This window comes from Rattus rattus, chromosome 8, assembly GCF_011064425.1.
Source record: "Rattus rattus isolate New Zealand chromosome 8, Rrattus_CSIRO_v1, whole genome shotgun sequence".
Taxonomy (NCBI): domain Eukaryota; kingdom Metazoa; phylum Chordata; class Mammalia; order Rodentia; family Muridae; genus Rattus; species Rattus rattus.
The window spans coordinates 52336400-52356772 of record NC_046161.1 but is presented as its reverse complement, the minus strand read 5'-3'; the positions used below and the strand labels follow the sequence as shown (position 1 = coordinate 52356772).

General features: G+C 47.3%; 1 long non-coding RNA gene across 1 annotated transcript; it reads left to right on the top strand.

Moving 5' to 3' along the window:
* Positions 1-16750: 16750 nt before the first annotated feature.
* LOC116907380 lies at positions 16751-20040 on the top strand. The gene is made up of 3 exons (XR_004388820.1): positions 16751-17027; positions 17779-17885; positions 19694-20040. It is a non-coding gene; the product is annotated as an uncharacterized LOC116907380 (long non-coding RNA).
* The last annotated feature ends 333 nt before the right edge of the window (positions 20041-20373 follow it).

Below are 20373 nucleotides of genomic sequence, written 5' to 3'. Positions count from 1 at the left end.
TCAGAAATGGTCACTGCTATCAGCTCTTATCAATGCCTTCATGCCTATAAACTTTTTTCTCTCAGAGACTGCAAACTCCACGTGGTGATGCCTGCGTGTGTCCTCCCATCTCTCAAAGGGGCCAGTGTAGTGGACTGTGACAGTAAGTGACTCTCACCTCTCTTGCCTGATTTCTATCATTTCACTTCTGACAGCCTCTTCCTTTGGGAAATGTCTCATGATTGTCACACAGTCATAGTGGGTTGTCAGTTAAAGGACCAGCTCCTTCATCCATCCCTGCTCTACTGCCGTCAGGTGGACGTGTGACTCAGATGCCGTGCACCATAGGACTTCACCTTCCAGTCACAGTGATTGGTCCAGGGTGGTGGGTAGTACCAGTCAGACTCCGTCCATGGGATGGATGTGTTAGTGATGGGAGGAAGTAGGCATCTTCCATTTTAGATGAGGGTGGGATGGTGTGGGCGTCTTTCCTACCCCACATAGAAAGCAAGTGAGAGAGAGGGGTGCAGAGAGGATGCTGGAAGCATCAAGTTCCCTCTGTGGTCCTCATGACCTTGGCTCCTGCTGCTGCTCTTTCCTTCCTGCGAGCTGCAGCATCTTACCCTCCTACAAAATGTCTCCTCTTATTCATTCCTCATAGTGGGTTACCCAGTGCTCCTCATGTCAAAGGGCTAGGAACAGATGCCCATGGCTAAGGAGAGAAGCTTCGTGCCAGGCCTCCTTGGGTCTGGGTCCAGGCATCCCATTTGCTAGCTGTGTGAGTTTCTGTGTCTACAAAATGAGCAAAGTGGGGTAGGAGGATGGCTCAGTCATTGTACTGAAAATGCTTGTTGTGCAAGCATAAGGGCCTGAACGGTGGCTAGCACGTGCCATCCTAATGATGGGGGGTGGGGTAGAGATAGACTTTGGCGGCCAACCTAATTTAATGGCTGAATGCCAGGCCAGTGAGACACCCTGTCTCTAAGGAGGTGGGTGGCGTTCCAAATGCCCACCTTTTCACTGATCACATGACTAAGTAGCAGTTCCTGAGTCCCAGTTTCCCTCTCTATCCATAGATCCCGATAACTGACTTTCGGACGGAGTAAAACAGTCCAGGTATAGTGCTCAGCACAGCACTTCGCGGCATTCAGTAAATATTAGTTGTATTGGGACTGGGATCTGGGGAGTTTTTTTGAAAACAGTAGTTGGAATAAATGAATCATACCGAACTTACTGGAAAATGTCTCCTAATAAAGGGTCTAGAAAGTCACCGCCGAGTCTTTAGAAAAAGCCATTTCAGACCAAGAGTCTGATCAAGCTCTCTGTGGCTGGACAACATTGAGGCTCATCTCAGGAAAGCCATATCCAAGGCACTCCCACCATTTGTCTGCCCTTCATAATATCCCCAAGAAGCTTCTCCAGATTCTGCCCTTGCTCTGCACCCTGTTTGCTCCCTAACCCTTCTGACCCATCTGCACCACTGAGTCACTGGACTCAGGCCCACCCAGCTGAACCTGTTCTTAACAGGACCAGCAGGTGTTTTTCTTCTTTGTCTAAGGTGATGGCGGTGTGGTTCCTGAGCCTGGGGTCTCTGCTCGCTCCCCAAGCCCTGTCTTCTGTAGATTGGACATAGCTCTGCTTTCCTGATTACCATCTTGCCCCTCTGACTGCTATTTCTAAGGTGCCCAAAGGTCAGTGGTCTTCAGATTCTCACTGAGGTCTCTTCTCATGACACCCACCTTTCTCAGGGCTGGAACATCCATGCCCCCAAGCCCTTGACTACATTATCCTCTCTGTTCTTTGTTTATTTCTTTAGAGATGAGGTCAAGGTCTCTCCATGTAACCCTGATTGTCCTAGAGCTCTCTCTGTAGAGCAGCTTGGCCTCAGACTTGCAGAGATCCTCCTGCCTCTGCCTCCCAAGTGCTGGGATTAAAGGTATGTGCTACCAAACCTGGACTTTGACTGCATTTTCGATCTCTCAATGAGGCTGCCTGCCCACTGGGTATTTCCATGATGATGACTTGCAGCTGCTTTCAACCCAATGTGCCCAAGTCTGAACCCATTATCTTTCTCCTAGATGTGTCCATTCTGTCTTAGCATCTCAGGAATGGCCGCCCCTCCATGAGCACCACAAACTTAAGATGTTCCTAGTCTTCAATTCCTCATACGTAAGGAGTCACCCTGTCTCCTTACTTCTACCCCCTTGGCATCGGAGACTGCTTTCTTCTCTCCGTGGGTGACAGAGCAGCTTTCGTGTCCGTCCATCAGTCTCTGCATGTGCCTTCTGCTGGATCTTCCCACTTCCAGACCTACCCTGAGGAGCCTCTCTGTTTCTCACCAAGAGCACCAACCCTCATGCCGGAGTTAGCTAGTTTTTTTTTCCATAGTTACTTTTCTTTCCTCCCTTCCCCTCCTGAGAGTCTCATATATTCCAGGCCATCCTGGATCCCCCCAAGTAGCCGGTGGTGACCTTAAATGTGTATTCACTCTGCTTCTGCCTCCATCGTCCTGGGATTATAGGTGTGCACCACCATGCCTGGTTTCTGCAATACAGTGGGTTGGACCCAGGGCTTCATGCGTGTTAGGTCAGCAATGTACCCTGAGCTACATTCTCTTGGTCAGCTTTCTGGCCTGCCCATTACAGTTACCTCAGACTTTCCTGTTTACACAAGGTTTCTTCATCTCCTTAGTGTGGCATCTACGTTCTTTCAGAAGATTGATTTTTTTTTTTTTGACAAGATCTCACTGTGTACTCCAACTGGCTTGGAACTTACTATGTGGACCAGGCTGACCTTGAACTTATAGAGATCTGCCTGCTTCTGCCTCCTGTGTGCTGGGATCAAAGGCGTGTGCTACTGTGCCCCTCAGGAGCTTCTTGGCACGCCAGCCTTGTTGCCCTCTGTCACCCTTTGCTCTGTGCTCCTGAGGACCGAGCTGCTTGCAGCCTCTCCCTGTTCACTGCCCTCCTCTTCTCCAGGTCGTCTGCCACACCCTCCTGGAACCTTCTTCCTGTGTGTGAGGACCCTCTTCTGCGCTACCATAAGCCCCCATCCAACATAGTACAGTGCTTGTCATGTACGGGCAAGGCAAATTCACTTTTTCCACAAAACTGTAAGCTGCTGAGAGCAGGCACTGGGCTGTGCTCCCCAGGCAAAGGCCAGTAGAGTTGGCCGATGCATTGAACAATTTGCCCCACGAGCCAAGGCCTCCGGTTCAGTCTTCAATTGAACATTCTGTTGCTCTCAGTCAAACCTTTGTTAGGAAAAAAAATCCAAAATTTTCCTGGAAATGTAGCTTTAGCTTTTGGTTTATAAAAAAAATTACAGAGAAAGTGGCTGCTGCTCTACCTAGAAATTCAGTTTCTACATCTGTGTTGGTGACCTGATACTTGTTTCTCTTTTCCTTTCCTTTTCCTTTCTTTTTCTTTTTCTTCTTCCTTTTTCTGTCCTCCCTCCCTCCCTCCTTCCCTCCCTCCCTTCCTCTTCCTCCTTCTCCTCCTTCTCTCTGTCTCTCTGTCTCTGTGTCTCTCTCTGTGTCTCTCCTCTGTCTCTCTGTCTCTCTCTCTGTCTCTGTGTCTCTCTCTGTGTGTCTCTGTCTCTCTCTCTGTCTCTCTCTGTCTCTGTGTCTCTCTCTGTGTGTCTCTGTCTCTCTGTCTCTCTCTGTCTCTCTGTCTCTCTCTGTCTCTGTGTCTCTCTCTGTGTGTCTCTGTCTCTCTGTCTCTCTCTGTCTCTCTCTCTCTCTCTGAGACAGGGTGCTGGTCTAGAACTCGATATGCAGACCAGACTGGCCTCAGCCTCCCTGAGATCTGCCTCTCTCTGCCTCCTGAGTGCTGGGATTAAAGGTGTGAGCGGGCTCTTTGTTCATCAACTAGCCCAGCGTTACTCAGGAGGCCCAGGTCACTGCCAATATGTGAGTCTTGTTTTAGTCACGGTGCCCCAGAGAGGGAAACACAGGGCTTGGGTATTATGGTTGCCACTTGTCCGTGCAGTTAGTAGGCATTTGGACCTTGCCAGTAAGCGTTCAACCCTAGCTTTGCTGCCTGCGTTTGTGAGTAGTTCAACCAGGTTCTGCCACTTTCTCTAAAACACCCAGGGTAGCAGTAGTGATCTCAATGTCTTTTTCAAGTCACCCTTGGTGTTCATTTGTACCTGAGCCTCAGATGCTCCCAGAGGGCTTTTCCTCAGAGGTCGGATTATGTGGTGTGAGGAACTGGGAAGTCTGCACTTTCTATTTTCTTCAGTTGTGTATTTCACAACTTTCTGTTAAGCACGACAACGTTTTGACTTTTGCCTTTAATATGTTTAGATATAAATATCTAGAGACATCCTTTTCCATCCAATATATCCGAGAGACAAATTGCTCGATTGATCTGAGTTGACTGTTGTCAGTTTCAAGGTGTTTTTTTGTGAATATTGAATGAATTGCTAACCTGTTTGTTTGTTTTAAATTCTTATCAATATGTCTTTTAGATGAGCTAAGGTGGAAAAAGCCTGGAGGTGGGAGCATGGTGAGAGCATAGCTCAGGGGACCCCCTCATCCCTGTCCTGTAACTCAGATCCTATCCCAGGGGAGCCCTGCATGCTGAGCCCTGCCACGGTACTGTGCCTCAGTTTCCTCTTCTGAGAATGGGATGTTCGGGTACTCCAGGGAGACAGTGGGACACAGCCACACATGTCACCCCATCAGTCTGCCAGCAGCCCAGGGGAGTGGGGTAGTTGTCACCCGTGCTCCTTTATGGGCCTGTTTATTTGCTGTCTCTGTCGCTTAAATCTCCTTCTCTGTCTGTCTCTCAGCTGTGCCTCTTTTCCCTCTGCATTTGAACCTGCTCTCCAGACTCTTCTTAGAGCTGAGGTCCCGCCTCTCCACAGGCTCTTAGCTTCCTGCACAGTCAGACTTCTCTGGGAGTCACTGCATCTCTGTCTCTTGGCCCCTGCTGTACCCAGGCTTTCTTCCGCCATCCCCATTCAACCTCCAGCACTAGCCTGAAAACCCTTCAAAGCTAAGGTCACCTTGACCTCCAAAATGCTCCACCTACAGGGCACATTTGAGGGCACAGAAAATCGGCTTCACGGCCCATGTCATGCATTTCCCTTCCTGATGCTGGAGGACACCTCGGTCTGCTGGGTTCCTGCCAGCTCAAGGCTCACAGCTGATTGGCTCGCTACCTGCTCATCTTTGAACTCTAGGGTTGTTGAGGGCTCAGCTCTGCATCTTTCTCTCTTCACCTTAGTCTTTCCCCATCTGCACCCTCTTCCCTGGTGATAGCAGATTCCACCAGTGTGGCTCCTTGTAAGTTCAGATCCCAGCCTTGACTCTCCTCTGCTTCATGTGGTTCAGTTATGGTAATGAAGGTCACTGCTTTCCCTGTTGAACTGACAGATACTGGCTGATAAAGTTCAGGATGGTGAAGCATCTTGCTTGAGGTCACACAGCTTATCTATAGCAGGCTTCGATCCAAATACCTTTAGTTGTGATGCCTCTCTTATTAACAGTAATTACGCCTTATTGAACCTGGCTGTTCAACGATGCCTCTGCTCTGCTAAGCCATAATCTGTTAAGGCTAGGACCATTCTGTCTTACTCATCCTCATGCTCCCACTTTTAAGTTCAGTCAACATTGGATGGGGATGGAGGACTGAGTGTGTGTTGATTGACTTTTGGGTAACAAAGCTACCAACTTCTTTTCCAAATCTGATTTCCTATCAAGCACAATAAAATTCCTTAACTTGGCTATGAATTATGTCTCCTTTTACTTTTCATTCCCTCATAAATCTTTGGAAGAATTATACTAATAACAAGCTGGGCGATGGTGGTGCACACCTTTAATCCCAGCATTTGGGAGGCAGAGCAGGTGGCTTTCTGAGTTGAAGGTCAGCCTGGTCTATGAAGCAAGTTCCAGGGCAGCCAGTGCTACCTAGAGAAACCCTGTCTTAAAAAGAAAGAGAAGGAGAACTTGAGGGAACTGGAGATGGACCACAGTCGCAGTCGGTAGAGTGCTCTCCTGGTGGGGGGGAAGCTGGGGATTCCATCCTCAGCACAGCAGAAACTGAGTGTGAAGATACACACCAGTAATCCCAGTACCAAAGAGGTAGATGTCAGAGCGTTAGAAGTGCAAGATAGCCCTTTGTTGCATAGCGAGTTTTAGGCTAACTGGAGCTACATAAGACTGTCTAAACACAAAAAGTAGACATCCCACTCAAACTGTAGTGGCGTATCTAGGAAATGGTCCCATGGGATCCCACAGCCTAGCAGTGATGGGGGAACAAAGGCCTAGTGAGTTCAAAGTGATAACTGAGGTCTGCCTTACTGATCCTGGCCAAGCCTGACTGTATTTTGCACTTCCTCAGATAGCCCTGCCACCTAGTCATTTATACCCTCTGGTGAGAAGGGGAGGAACAGGGCTCCAGGCTGGCCTGGTTTGGGGAGGGGAGGGCCAAAGGCTTCGGTGGATGAATTGAGGGGGGGGAAGGTGTGAGACTGAAGATGAACTCTGAGAGGAAGGGCAGGAGCCACCGCATGGAACAGCAGGTTCTTGTCAAGCACACAATTTAATTCTGAGGCTGTAGTCCTTGTGCCTGGGAGATTTTCTAGCTTGCAATAGTGTCATTTACAGATGGATTTGCAGCGGTGAATTACGAGTTTGTAAGCAACAGCTTCTCTGACGCCTAGAAGGAAAAAAAGCTTATCCCTCTGCAAATTATAAATTCATAACTAACAGTGTTATCCAACAGGATGCAAAACAAATTCATTACTGAGTACATTATTCCATTGAGCATCAAGTGAATGAACCAGGCAGTGTTTGTGGGATGGGGGATGTGACAGGAGATGAGAGCCAAACGGTCCCCTCCTATATAAAGAATAGTCCTTTCCTATTCTTTGTATCCTTTTGGGAACCTCTCATGGTAACCAGAGTGGAGGGTCTGGGGTGACAACTGTCCCAACATCTCATCAGTGACCATCACTATGACCTTCACACCTTGTTTCTATGATGATAATCCAACCACTTCCGTGTTGGCTTACAATTCCCTGGTGGGAACTCACATATGGAAGTCTGAAGTGGCTAAGACCTCAAGGAGGCATTATTCCTAAATTAATTCATACTGAGAGGCATGGGGCTGCCATACAAGAAGAGAGATCAACAGCTGGGTCTATGGTGAAGTATCAGAGTGGGGACATTTCCTGTGTCTTTCTAGAACATTCCTCCCAGAAATCAGGCTTTGGGGTACTGAGACAACTGTCTGATTGCTTCTGGGTGGTGGAAACAAAGCAAACGCAGCAGCAGACTTCAGGATCTATGGGGGAGGGGAACACATCTTTGTGATCCAGATTGCGTATTCTGATGTTGTGATCAAGGTCGAGTTTGTAGGCCCTGGATTTTACTTCTTGTGTTATTTTTAGAAAATGAGAAAATACAAGTAAGTAAGACTAATATACCAATATTATAAATATATAAAACAATATGTGATATATATATATATATATATATATATATATATATATATATGTCAGCTTTAGGGTGGGTTAACCTGAAACTCTACTTGTGCCTCATGTCCTACAGGAGAATCATTCCTTCAGGAACTTGGGGCTGGGGATTAGCTTAGTTGGCAGAGTTGCTTGTGTAGCATTTACGAAGTCCAGAGCCTGATGGTACAAGCTTGTGACTTCAGCACTCAGGAGATAAAGGCGAGAGAATCAGAAATTAAATGTCGTTCTCAGGTACAGGTAGAGAAAGGCAGCTATGCCCTGCCTCAAAAGAAGGAAAGGAAGGAAAAAAGATCAGCATCTGATAGCCTTAAAATCTGGTGTGGGAGGAAGAGATAGTCATACTCAGCTACACAATCAACTTTTTTTTTATTTTTGAGACAGGGTCTTACTATGTAGCCCAGGCTGGCCTTGATGGAGCTTGCTATTTAGATCAGGGTGGTTTTGAACTCACAGAGTTCTGCCCGCCTCTGCCTCTTGAGTGCCCAGCCACAGTCACCTTTTAAGAGAGAACAGGTATCCCGTTGGTTGGTTGGAAGCTTCCCTATACTCCCCAGCCTACCAGTTTTCTGACATCTGTCTCCATCTTGGTTTCTCCTCTTCTCTCTTCTCTGATACTGTCGCCTCTCTCTGCCACCTTCCTCAGGAAGAAAGCAAAGTCCCCTCTTGTCTTGTGCCGAGAGTTCTGATATTGGCGCATGTCTAAACAGTTGGCCTAAGAATCATTATTCCCCTGAAGAGTTCCCCACTGAAGCCGAAACTTCAGTGCCAGCTATTAAGATAAAAATATTTTAACCATGTTTTGTGAGTGCATCTGTACTTTTAGGAATAGATATTCTACATAGGAAATGTACCTTTATTCACTAGCACTGTAGAGTCAGCCTATTTCTCTGTCGATAGATAGACCTATGTTTTCTGTTTTAATGGCTGCATATTAATCCATATGGTTTCTTTAGACTTTTGTTGCTATGCATTTAGGCTGTTTCCAATTATTGCTATTAGAACACCCACACATCATCTTTGCACATTTATCTAATTATTTCCTCAGGGTAGGTTCTTAGAAGTACAGTTTCTGAGAATGCACTTTCCAGAGGATTTGCCATATTGTTATTTTTCAGGAAGTCCGTGGCAACGTACGCCCTTATCAGCAGCTTCTGTGGTACGCACCGGAGCCGTGTCCCTGAGGGTTTAGGAAAGAGCACTTATGAGCATTGTGGTGGAACAGGAAGTGGTAAGAGATTCCGGTAAAGATGCAGGGTCTCAGGAAGCAGGAGTGGGAGCTACAAGACCCAGCTGCTGTCTTCACAGACTACGTTCTGTTCCCCTAGTTCTTCATCCAAATTTTCAATATGTTTTTGTGTCCTTCCTTCCTTCCTTCCTTCCTTCCTTCCTTCCTTCCTTCCTTCCTTCCTTCTTTGCACTCTGTCTCCATGTATCTACACACCAGAAGAGGGCATTATAGATGGTTGTAAGCCACCGTGTGGCTGCTGGGAATTGAACTTGGGACCCTTGGAAGAGCAGCCAGTTCTCTCAACCACCGAGCCATCTTTCTACCTCTCCAGCCTAGGTTCTTGCATAATGTCCATGAGAGGGCTGGCATTGGACGGACCAACTTTATGAAGGAAGACCTTTTCCTTCACATGCTGGGGGCAGGGGTGAGGCATAATGATGGTGGTGACATGTGACCTTGATGTTGTGACATGCACGAAGGGGAGAGTGGTGGTAACTATGTGGCAGATGGGAACAGAAACTATGGTAGAAATCACAAAGTACAATGTAATTGGTAGCACTGGTGGTAGTGGTATTGACTATGATCATGGTCACAGAAGTTGAGTGGTGACATGGTGGTAGCAGTCAATGTGGCATTGCTAAGGGAGATGAGGCGGTGGTCCTGATGGGATGACAATTGTGATGGTCACCGTGGCAGTGAGAAAGCAGTGGGGAGATGGGCATCACACAGTGGTGTTTGGGAGATTTCCTGAGGTTAGTGTTGGAATGCTGTGGAAGTATAGGAATGGCTACGAACCAGGGCTCCTGCATGGTCCAGACTCGGACTCTCTTTCCCCCTGCTTCTGCCTCTCAGCAGTTCCCTGAGTCTCTTCACTTAATAGCATTGCTGGGAAGAGCCCTTTCTCTGAATCCCCAGGTAAAGCCTGCTGTGCATGTGCACAAAGCTGTAGGACTCTCTCCTCAGGCAAGGACGTCTGGAAAACTTCAGGATTCGGAAGGCATATGTCTGAGTGGCTAACATGCTGGGCATCAAGGGGTTAACTCTGTGCCTGGAGATAGAGCTTAGCTCTCCTTTCAGACTGGCCCCTGCTCCTGTGCAGAAGCCACTGAAGCCAAGTAGGGGTTCATTTTTGGGTGAGGAGAGGCTTTTCCCTCCCGTTTTAATGTTGCTAGTGACCTCATAAGGTTTCCATGGTGACAAGACCAAGAATCCAGGGGGACTTGGTGAAATAGGTCAAATAACCACCCTCAGAACGTTATCCTAGACACTGGGGTTGGGGAGGACTCTGTAGTCATGGGAGAAGGATAGGACTGAGAGCATGCTAGGCTGGGGCACCAAGAAGGGCCTGCAGAAGAGTCCTGTGTCCACCTTTGTCACAGAGCCTATCTGACCCTCTCAGCAGGCTGCCTGCAGTGGCATCATGGAGCTGAGTGTGGCTCTCCTAGGGAGAGCTGGCTGCTACAGGACACCCACAGAGGGACGTTCCCAAGAGGAATAGTGGCTGGTTCTTAGATGAGAAGACAAGGCTCAGAAGAGGTGTGAAAGGCAAGGGGGTTGGCCTCCAGTAGGGTCTGGAATGGCTATCAAAAGCTGGGTTTTTCTGAGGAATGGCTTGGGAACATGAGCAATGACATCCTTGTGACCAGGTTTGATCCAGATGTGCATATTGCTTGCACCCTGAGGATGTGGGTTACCTGGTACCTGATATGCAGTAACCTGCCAGTGGTCGATGTGGTATATCCCTCTCTTCTTTCCTCCTCCCTTCTCTACAGCACTCAGTGACCAAGGCCTCCTGAAGGGTTCTGAAACCCTGCACTGTCCCTCAGTAATTACTGGCTTTCAGGCTGAAATGCCTTAGGCTGAGGACTCTCTCTAAGGGTTAGGCATAGAAAATCCAGGATTAGTCAGCTTGGGAGAGGAGCCGTGAGCTCATGTCAGGCCACACTCTGCACACTGTGGGTGAGTGAAAGTCTACAAACTTTCCTTTCTAAAGTCAGGCCCTAAGGAACAGTTGTACCTTTGTAGCCCTGATGGCAGGAGAAGCATGTTGCCCAATCAGAGCCCTCTGCCAAGAGCCTGGAGGCAGAGGGTAGGCAGTAAGTGTCTGCCCTGGGAAGCCTGGATGTTGGCTAAATGTGTCTCTTTACAGAGGACAAGTCCTCTTGGGGAAATCTGCTTCAGTGAATCCAGGGAGCAAGTCCTGGATTCATGGTTGACCCATGAATATTCCAAGCCACTCTTAGCTGGAACCTCAGTTACTGGGGGTCTGAGCCATGCTGGGGATGACAGATCCTCATAACAGTCTACAGCCCCCAGCAGGCATGGCTCAGTGGACTATCTGGAACTGTACCCCAGGTCTCGAGGCCTGGACTACTGTTTGCCAGGCTGCTACGAACCAGGCTTGGGTCTTCCCTCAGAGCAGCTCCAGGCCAGGCCAGGAAGATGGTCTGACACCCCCCTCCTTCCCATTGGCAACCCTTCCTCCTCTCCTCTCTGAGCAATGGAGTTATAGGTTTGTGTCACCATGCCCATTGTGTGTCCACATATTTGTGCGTGCCCCCATGTGGGAAGGTCAGAGGACAATCTTTGGTGGTGTTCCTCAGGTGCCGTCTACCTTTTTCTGTTTGAAATAGGCTCTCTTGGCTAAATGGAACTCACCAAGTAGGCTAGGTCAGCTGACCAGTGAGGCTTAGGGACCTACCTGTTCCCCTCTGCAGGGATTACAAACACATGGGCCACCACAGTGCTCGCTCTCTCTCTCTCTCTCTCTCTCTCTCTCTCTCTCTCTCTCTCTACATTGGGTCTAGGGATCAAATTCATGTCCCCATACTTGGAAGGCAAACATTTCACTAAGCTATCTCTCCAGCCTATGCCAGTTTTATGATCAACCAAGGGCTTCATGCATGGTAGACAAGTACCCTGCCTGCTGAGCCATATCCTTATTATTTCTGTTTCTCTTTTGGTACTGGATGAATGCAAGGCCTTGTGCTAAGGCCAAGCTCTGCCACTGAGCCTCAAACACCAAGCCACACTCCAGCCTCCATCACTAAGCTATACTCTGTTGCTGTAAAATTATATATATATATATATATATATATATATATATGTGTGTGTGTGTGTGTGTGTGTGTGTGTGTGTGTGTGTGTGTGTGTGTGTGTGGTATGACAGCATCCTACAATACCCCACCACTGAGCTTTACCCCAGCTCACTGAGCTGTACCCAAGCCTCCAAGGGCTTATTCCTGAACCTCAAATACCCTTTAGTCATTTCTACATTCGTTCTGGAACTTCTTTTTTCCCCTTTGTCTTAACGTTTTCCAACTGGGTTTTGCTAGTGTATTATTTTGACACTGGCCATCTTCCTGACCTCTTCTCTACTCTGTTATTAGTTTTTCAGTTGATTCTCTTGAGTTTTCTGAATAAACAGTCCTATCATGTACAAATAATGATAGCAATTTCTCTTCCTTTTCAAATGCCACACTTCTTTTTCTCTTTTAATGTAATAATGTATTGGCTTAAACTTCCAGAACAATATAACATAATTATGGTAATAGCAAGCTCCCTTGTCCCACTGTGACTTAAATATGAAGCCCCCCTCCCCCCACCAATAGTGTTTTATTACTAAGAATGGTGCTGATGTTGGCTGCAGATGTATTTTTTTTATTGTGTCAAGGAAATTTTTATTTGTATTTTACTGAGTTTTGGCAGAGTAGATGTCCAGTTCTATTAAACTCATTTATGGTGTCGGTTATCATCTTAACACATAATCTTTCCCTTTCTGATAATCGATGTGATTAATTACATAGACTTGCTTTCTGATATGTCTTTTTTTTTTTATTAACTTGAGTATTTCTTATTTACATTTTGAATGTTATTCCCTTTCCCGGTTTCCGGGCAAACATCCCCCTAATCCCTCCCCCTCCCCTTCTTTATGGGTGTTCCCCTCCCCACCCTCCCCCCATTGCCGCCCTCCCCCCAACAATCACGTTCACTGGGGGTTCAGTCTTAGCAGGACCAAGGGCTTTCTCTTACACTGGTGATCTTACTAGGATATTCATTGCTACCTATGAGGTCAGAGTCCAGGGTCAGTCCATGTATAGTCTTTAGGTAGTGGCTTAGTCCCTGGAAGCTCTAGTTGCTTGGCATTGTTGTTCATAAGGGGCTGATATGTCTTTCTTATCATTTCTGACACAAATGTTTGTGGAATGGAGAGGAGACTGGTTGATCCGGGGTCAGGGTAGGGAATTCAGGTGGCATCTGAATTGTGCCTGTGTATTCCCCAGGGCTACACTGTTCTCTGTTTCCAGAGTGGAATCTCAGGCAATCCTATTACAGTGCCCAAGGGGTTGAACTGAGGCTCAGGAGGGCTGGATGGGAGAGTTAGTCCTGGAGTGATCTTTCTAAGGACCCATCAGACCAGACAATTTCCTCCAGTGTCTCTTTGCTGCTTTTAGCAGAAGACACAAGCTCTTGGCACATTGTCTAGGCCTTTAGAGCCAGCCTTTTTGCCTATATGCCTCCTTTCATCCCCAACGTGTACCCCTTAACTGTTCAGAACTCCTGGCAGCAAACCCAAGCCTCCTCTTTGAGGTTCCAACCCTCTTACAGAGGAACTTTCCTGTTGGAATACCCTCCCTCCTTCCTTCCTTTCTCCCCAGAGAGGACTCAGTGTCACTACAAGGAGGGGGCTCCCCACCCTAGAGGTTGTCAGGCCCTGTGCCATAGGCCTTTTGCTTACCTGGGTAGGGAAGGACCTGTATTTCAGGAACCCCAGGGTGCTGAGGATCAGCCTGATTCCTCACAGTCCCAGCTCAGAGTCATCTCCAGGACAAATGTTCAACCAGCCCCAAGTGGAACACATTGTTTCCAACAGTGGGCACACTCTCCTTGCGTCCCCTCCACTGGGCAGTGACTGGCCATGCTTGCTGTTCCAGTTCCAGCAGCAGAGGATCCTAGGAGGCCTGAAACCCTGGCACACAGCTGCAGCTCCCTGGAGCCTCTTTAGAAAACGCAGCCGGCCTTGTTTCCTTCTCATAAACAGCGACTGAGCATAGCATCAGGCCCCAGGGGAAACTGTTCCCCCAAAGCTGCTGCCATTGGAGATGCAGGAAGGGGGGACAAGTGGGCCCAGGAGGAACCAGATGATTCCGGATCATGTCAGGAGGAGCAGGAGGGGGGTATAATGGCTGTGTCTGAGTCTTTAGGTTTGCAGTACGTTATACAGGCTGGCACCTGATCCACTCCGTTTCCCTTCTTCACATCTGGACGTCCAGTCCCAGGCTAGTGCCCTGTCACCTCCTTCCAGGGTCCTCTCACCCCAACAATCACTTTTCTGTCTTTGCCATCACTCAGCAGCTGGCTGGAGCATGCTCGGTTCTTGGGGCACGCCATTATCTAGTGGAGGACTGTTTGGTGGCTAAACCTGGAGTGGGTAGGTACAGCTCAGACCAGAACCCTCTTTATTTCCCCACCCCTAAGTTTGATGGCTTCAAGGGCATCGTCTTTGGTTGTGGGTTTAGACAGACCTTAGTACAGATTCTAACCCGTCCCTTTATAGCTGTGTGATGTCGGATAGAATTTTTGTTTTTCTTTTCACCTTCCTGAGCCTCAGTCTCTTCATCTGTAGAACAGAATACCCACCCCTAGACTTGTAAGAGACCCTGTGAGAGTAAGGCACTTAGCAGAGGGCCTGCCTGACCCATAGTAGGAGCTCAGTTAACTTAGTTATTGATCTATAACAGGTCAAGGGAGGCTGATCTCACACATCTTCCATTGCCACTGAAGAAACTGAAGCCTACAGAAGGGCAGGAGATGACATCGCTGTGTCCTTTCCTCTACCAGTCAGGCCCTAAGTCAGACAAAGGATCTACCGGGAGTCAGAGCAATGGATTTAAAGCCCCTGCTTTGTAGGACCTTGATACTCTGGCTTGATTTCATACACATCCAAGCCATGACTAATTCATCTAATAAACCTTTTCACTGGGTCCAGCAAGTGTCAGGCACAGTTACATGCCCTTCATATATAAGAACTTTATACAATCAATAGTATTCAGTACATATTACTTTAACCCTTCTTCCAAGCTCCCAGGGGAGATGCAACCATTCGTCGATCTTAAGGATGAGAGACTGGAACAGTTCAGTGGCTTCCCAAGGTCACACAATGAGTGAGTGTCGGGGGAGTCTCCATGCTGAGGTTCCCATCCTTGGGTATAGATCAGGCTCTGTAATGTGATCATATGAAGTGTTAAGGTCTTATAATGTGGGGTCACAGGAGACATTCTAGGGTGTGCTTGGCAGCCTATTTTCAGGTAGAGCGAGAACATTGACTTCATCTGTTTTTATTAAGAGGCTTGTGTGGCTCAGGTATTGCCCTCAGACTTGCTGTATACCTGAGGATGGTCTCAAACTTTTGATCCTTTTGCATCCACATCCTGAGTGCTGGGATGACAGGGCATGACTCACTGTCCTGATTTATGTGACGCTGTGGATCAAACCCAAGCTTCAGTGTGATAAGAAAACACTACTGAGCTACATTTCTGTCCCTGCTTCGCCCTACAAATGCCAATCACGGAGGCCACATCTCAGGCCATCACAAGTGTTTCCCTGGAGAGAGAGGACTGTGGGAACTTGGAACAGAAGAGCTCTTTATTATTCAGAATAACTGCACTATTTAATTTGCTATTAATAACAGCTCTCCAGTCAACCTTTTCTTAAGAAGTGAGAACCAGAGAGATGCCCCTCTCTTCCCGCGCCTCCTCCCTTCTTTTCACAGAGTACTGTGGACTCAGTCACGAGAGCATGAGCTGTTTGGGGGGTTGGTGTGGGCGAGATGGAGGCTCAGATGATACAGCCAGCCCAGCTACCTTCCTCCTACAGAGCTTGCTTTGTTGTTCCTTCCTGGTTGTGAGGGGAGCATGGGTGTCCTGTAGGCTGAGCAGGAAGGCCAAAGGTTGATCTGGAAGTGACACTGAGTTTAAAGCTGAGAGAGGGCTGTTGACAGCCATCTTTTCCCTCCTAAACCCAAAGGTGATGTGCACACAGGGGCCACAGGCAACAGAAGACCAAAGGAGCTAGGGTTCTTTTGGGAAATCATGCTCTATCCTGGCTCTACTAAAGGCCCAGTATAAGAAGGAACATGTCCAGAGAGGAACAGAGCCTTTGAGGAGAACTGACCCCAAGCCAGGCAAATACTTGACCAAACAGTCAGAAGACTCACATGGACCAAGAATAATGGTATCTGAGTAGGATACCTGTCCATTTCACCTAGGGCTCCACTCAAGGCCTTATTGTCTAGATGTTGGGAACATGTGGAGCTCCCAACTGGCAAAGTATAGTTGCTACCACCATAAGACAGTGTTGGGGCAGTCACTATGTCTGTATGGACATCTTGAGGGTGAAGCAGAGATTCTTCTGCAGGGCTGAACTTGGCCCTTACATATTTATTCAAGGTGGCACCCCAGCTCTCAGTAATTATTGAGCTTGGCTCAGTTCTCCACATTCTAGCCTCAGTGTGATCTTGGAGTTGCTGTTAGCATCCTGCCTCATGCCTCATGTCCTCTCATTCCTGGGATGTAGTCAAGCATCCTCATATCCTCTGTTTTGGACCCCTCCTTGCCCTGGCCATCTGTAGAGTGGGTGAATCCTAGACACCCTTAGGAGGGGGTTGAAGAGTGTGCTGTCACACCATACCGTGGGCTGGTTTCAGTCTGCTTGATGTAACAGTAGCTTTTTTTTTGCCAAGCCAGAGCCAGGTTTCATATACCTGCACACACACACACACACACACACACACACACACACACACACACACACACATTCCTAAGTATACATGCTACCAAACAGGAAGCCTGGCTCATTGTGAGGCCTCACTCTTTATTCAAGGAGCAGTCTCGGGTGTCTGAATGGATGCTTGAAGACTCCGTCTTTGCAATTAACACACTGCTGCAGTATTATTAGCCTCTGATAGGCAGGTCTGCCTTCGCCAGAGACTATAAATACGTGGGGCCAATGACTCAGCAAATCTGTTGCTATTTTTCTTGCAGGTCCGTGTGGATCTGTGTCTGTGTACACCATGGCCCCATCTCCCTGCAGCTCCCATGGCTAGTAACCATGGAAACACAGTCCTCCCCAATACCATACTCTGCTGACAAACACTGGGAGTCCCCCCAGCCCGCTTCCCACCTCAGGGAAGTAGCATGGACCTCACCAGTTCCCAGTAAGCAAGGGATGGTGGGATGAAGAAGGTGAACATTTGCTCTAGGGCTTTGAAGGCCCAGGCCAGGCCTCTAAGCCCTTCCATTGCCAATCTATGGTCAAGGCCTTGTTACTTGCCTAAGGTGAGTGTTCTGTGTCCTAGTGTAATTGAGGGTGGCAGGGCAGTTCACAAATGCTGTGGACAGTGTGGCAGGGGAGCTGGGGATCAGGTGTAGCAGTGGTAATAGGGATTGAGGTTAATCAATGTGAGGTAAACACTTGGAGCCTTGTTTCTCTGTTGAGAGAAGCTATGGAAGAAAGAGTTCTATTCCTTCCTCTCTTTCTTCACTCTGTCCCTCCTTTCATCCCTCCATCCCACTATTCCTTCCACAAATGTTCTCATTCACACTTACTTGTGTTTGTGCCTGGCCCTGTGCTGGGTGTGGCTCCTAGGGATAAATCAGATAAATCAGTTAGATTCTTTGCATTTGGGACTTGTTAGCTTGGAAACAAGAAAGTTCCTTGAATGATGCTCAGGAATCCTGGAGATCAAGGCAGAATAGAGCAGTAGGCATAAGAGTGTGACTTTCTAGAGGCCTGAAGTGAATGGTGTATTACATGGGATCCACCAGGGTCCACTCTGTTAGGAGGTGCAGTATTGGGTATGGGTGTGAGTAGGTAAGAGATATCTGAAGTTCTAATTCTGCCTCGAGTCAGGGACAGCCCTTGAGGAAGCTGCCTAAGTTTTCTGACTTTTAATGGGGATGATGAGATGACACCTCCTGGTTAGTCTGGGTAAAAAGCAACATAACTCTGCTTCCAAAGACATGAACAACATTGTACTAAGAAGATGCCAGGACTGTTTTTATATGTACCCCAATTTCTTCCTTTCAGAGCCAAAAAGAGAGCTGAACTAGATGGTATATCAAGGCATTTTCTGTCCTCAGTTTCTCTATGTTCAAAACAGGAAGAAGCCGCTTTTAACAGATGGGAAGATGCAGGTGAGCAGTTGGGACCAACTTGCTGTTCCATGCTTTAGGGAAAGCAGGGGTCAGACCAGAGCTGCCATCTCTAAGGATACCATCCTTTTGCCTGGAGCAGCTTCCCCAGTAGCTGAAGAGCCCCAAAGCCAGCAGCCACAACTATGCTGGCCTTCCCCTTTCTATTCTTCTGCCTCAACAGGGGAGAGAAACATGAGCTCAGAAATGTGAGGACCATTCAGTCTCCAAGCCACTTAAATCCCAGTTCCCAGATTTCCTATGTGCCTGAGGATCTGGTACACCAATTATCTTTTTGTCAGTTTATAAAGGAGTCTCACACCAAGCTAGGACTTCTCAACCTGTAGATCAACACCATCAGAAAACACAGACATTTACATCATGATTCATAACAGCAGCAAAATTACAGTTATGAAGTAGCAACAAAATAATTTTATGGCTGAAAGTCACCACAACATGAGGACCTGTAGTAAAGAGTCACAGAACTATAGTAAAGAGTCACAGCATTAGGAAGGTTGAGACCCACTGCACCAAGCTGATGCTGAGTGTCTACTATTATTTCTAGATAGGGAATCAGAGACTCAGCGAGCTTAAGATCTGGTCCAAGGTTGCACAGATACAGTGCCAGGGCCAGGTCTTCAGTCCATCAGTGACCTTCATACTACTCTGCATCACCATGGCTCCATAATGGACTTCTATGGATGGAGAGCTGGGGAAGAGAGACACAGTATGCATACGGGGCTGGAAAGATGGTTCAGTCAGGAAAGTGATTGCTGCACAAGCACGGGGACCTGTGTTTAGAACCCCGGAACCTGTATAAAACCCATGCAGAACAGCCTACTTCTGTAATCCCAATACTGGCAAGGCAAAGACAGATGATCCCTAGGTGTTTCTGCCCAGCAAGCCCAGCCTAATCAGTAAGCTTCTGGTTCAGTGAGAGGCTCTGTCTCAATAAACAAGGTGAAGAGTGATTTAGGAAGGTACTTGGCATTGACCTCTGGCTTCTACGTATATGAGCACACCTACATGCATTCCACAATCACACATACACAGAGAAGTAGTATGTATGTGACTGTGACCCAAAAGCAGGTTGTAGGCTCATGTCTGCAGAAGGAGTACAGGCATTCAGAAGTACTCCAAGATGGTGCCTGAATGGTGTGAGTCAGGATACAGGATTTGAATAGGCTGTTTCTCTAGTTTAGAGAGGAAAGTGGGGTGGGTTTGGGAAATCTGTCAGTCACGAATATTAAAATAAATATGTTTTGGAATTGGCTAAGTAGCTATTACAGAAGGCTGTGTCTGTGTTCCACTTATATGGAGAAAGTACCATAAACAGGAGACAGATTCCAATCTCTGTGAATACCAGCCGTGGAAGGCAGAGTAGACTTCAGAGAAGAAAATTCTTCAGACAGATGTGACTATTATGGGCCAGGTCATTCCATGTCCTTCCTGTGTCCTTCAGTGATCTACAGAGCAGATTCACTGCCTGACTTAAATATGGGGACTCTTACATCTAAAAACAGCCCGGGCCATAAGGTCTAGCATTCCATAGCTGTGGTTTGGTTGGTTCAGGCACCTACCTAAGAAGCAAATGCAGAGAACCTTGAGCTTTGTCTTCAGATGGCCCTGGCTGTGTCTTAATATAGTCAGTCCCAAGTTCTCAAAGCTTTGTCTGCAAAATTTCATGGGTGTGGCTACTTTGAAGTGCCTTAATGAGGGTCTAGTGGGACCTAATTTTCCAGGTTGCCCCTAGGAGTTTGGGGCTTTATTCAAGTATCAAAGTTCACTTGTTTTCCTCTTCTTTTTCCTAGGCATGCCATTCTAGATGTCTGGTTCAGTGAGACAGAGGCTTCAGCCTGAATCCTGCTGTGCCCATGTAGAACAACTTCTACATGTGGAATACATTGCAGTCATGTTAAATGCCATACACATGCACACAAGGCCCTTGATGCTACCCTGCCAACCTATTATTTTCCCCACTGTGCAGAGGCATGAAGTTCAGACTAAAGTTTTACTGGCTCCACAGAATGTCTTAGAAAGGTGTTCCCCTTTTCTAGGATACAAAAGATTTAAACACAAATTTATTCCTTCCTTCCTTTCCTTCTCCATCCCTTCCTCCTCCTCTTTCTTTTTGTAAATTAAAATTGACCAGATAAAGTGGGATTATTCTGTGAGAAGACTTGATTAATTCAATCTGAAGCTGGGTGTGGTGCTACATACCTTTAATTCCAGTTCTCTGGATGCAGAAGCAGGTGAGTCTCTGAGTTTTTTTGAGGACAGCCTGATCTACTGAGTGAGTTCCAGGACATCCAGGGCTACACAGAGAAGCCCTGTCTCAAAAAAAAAGAAAAAAACCCAACAAAACAACAACAATAACCCCCACTAATAATGATAATAATAATAATAATAATAATAATAATAATAATAATAATAATAATATAAATTCAATCTGTTTTGGGGTAATTTCTGTTTTCTATTTTTCCTTTCTGTT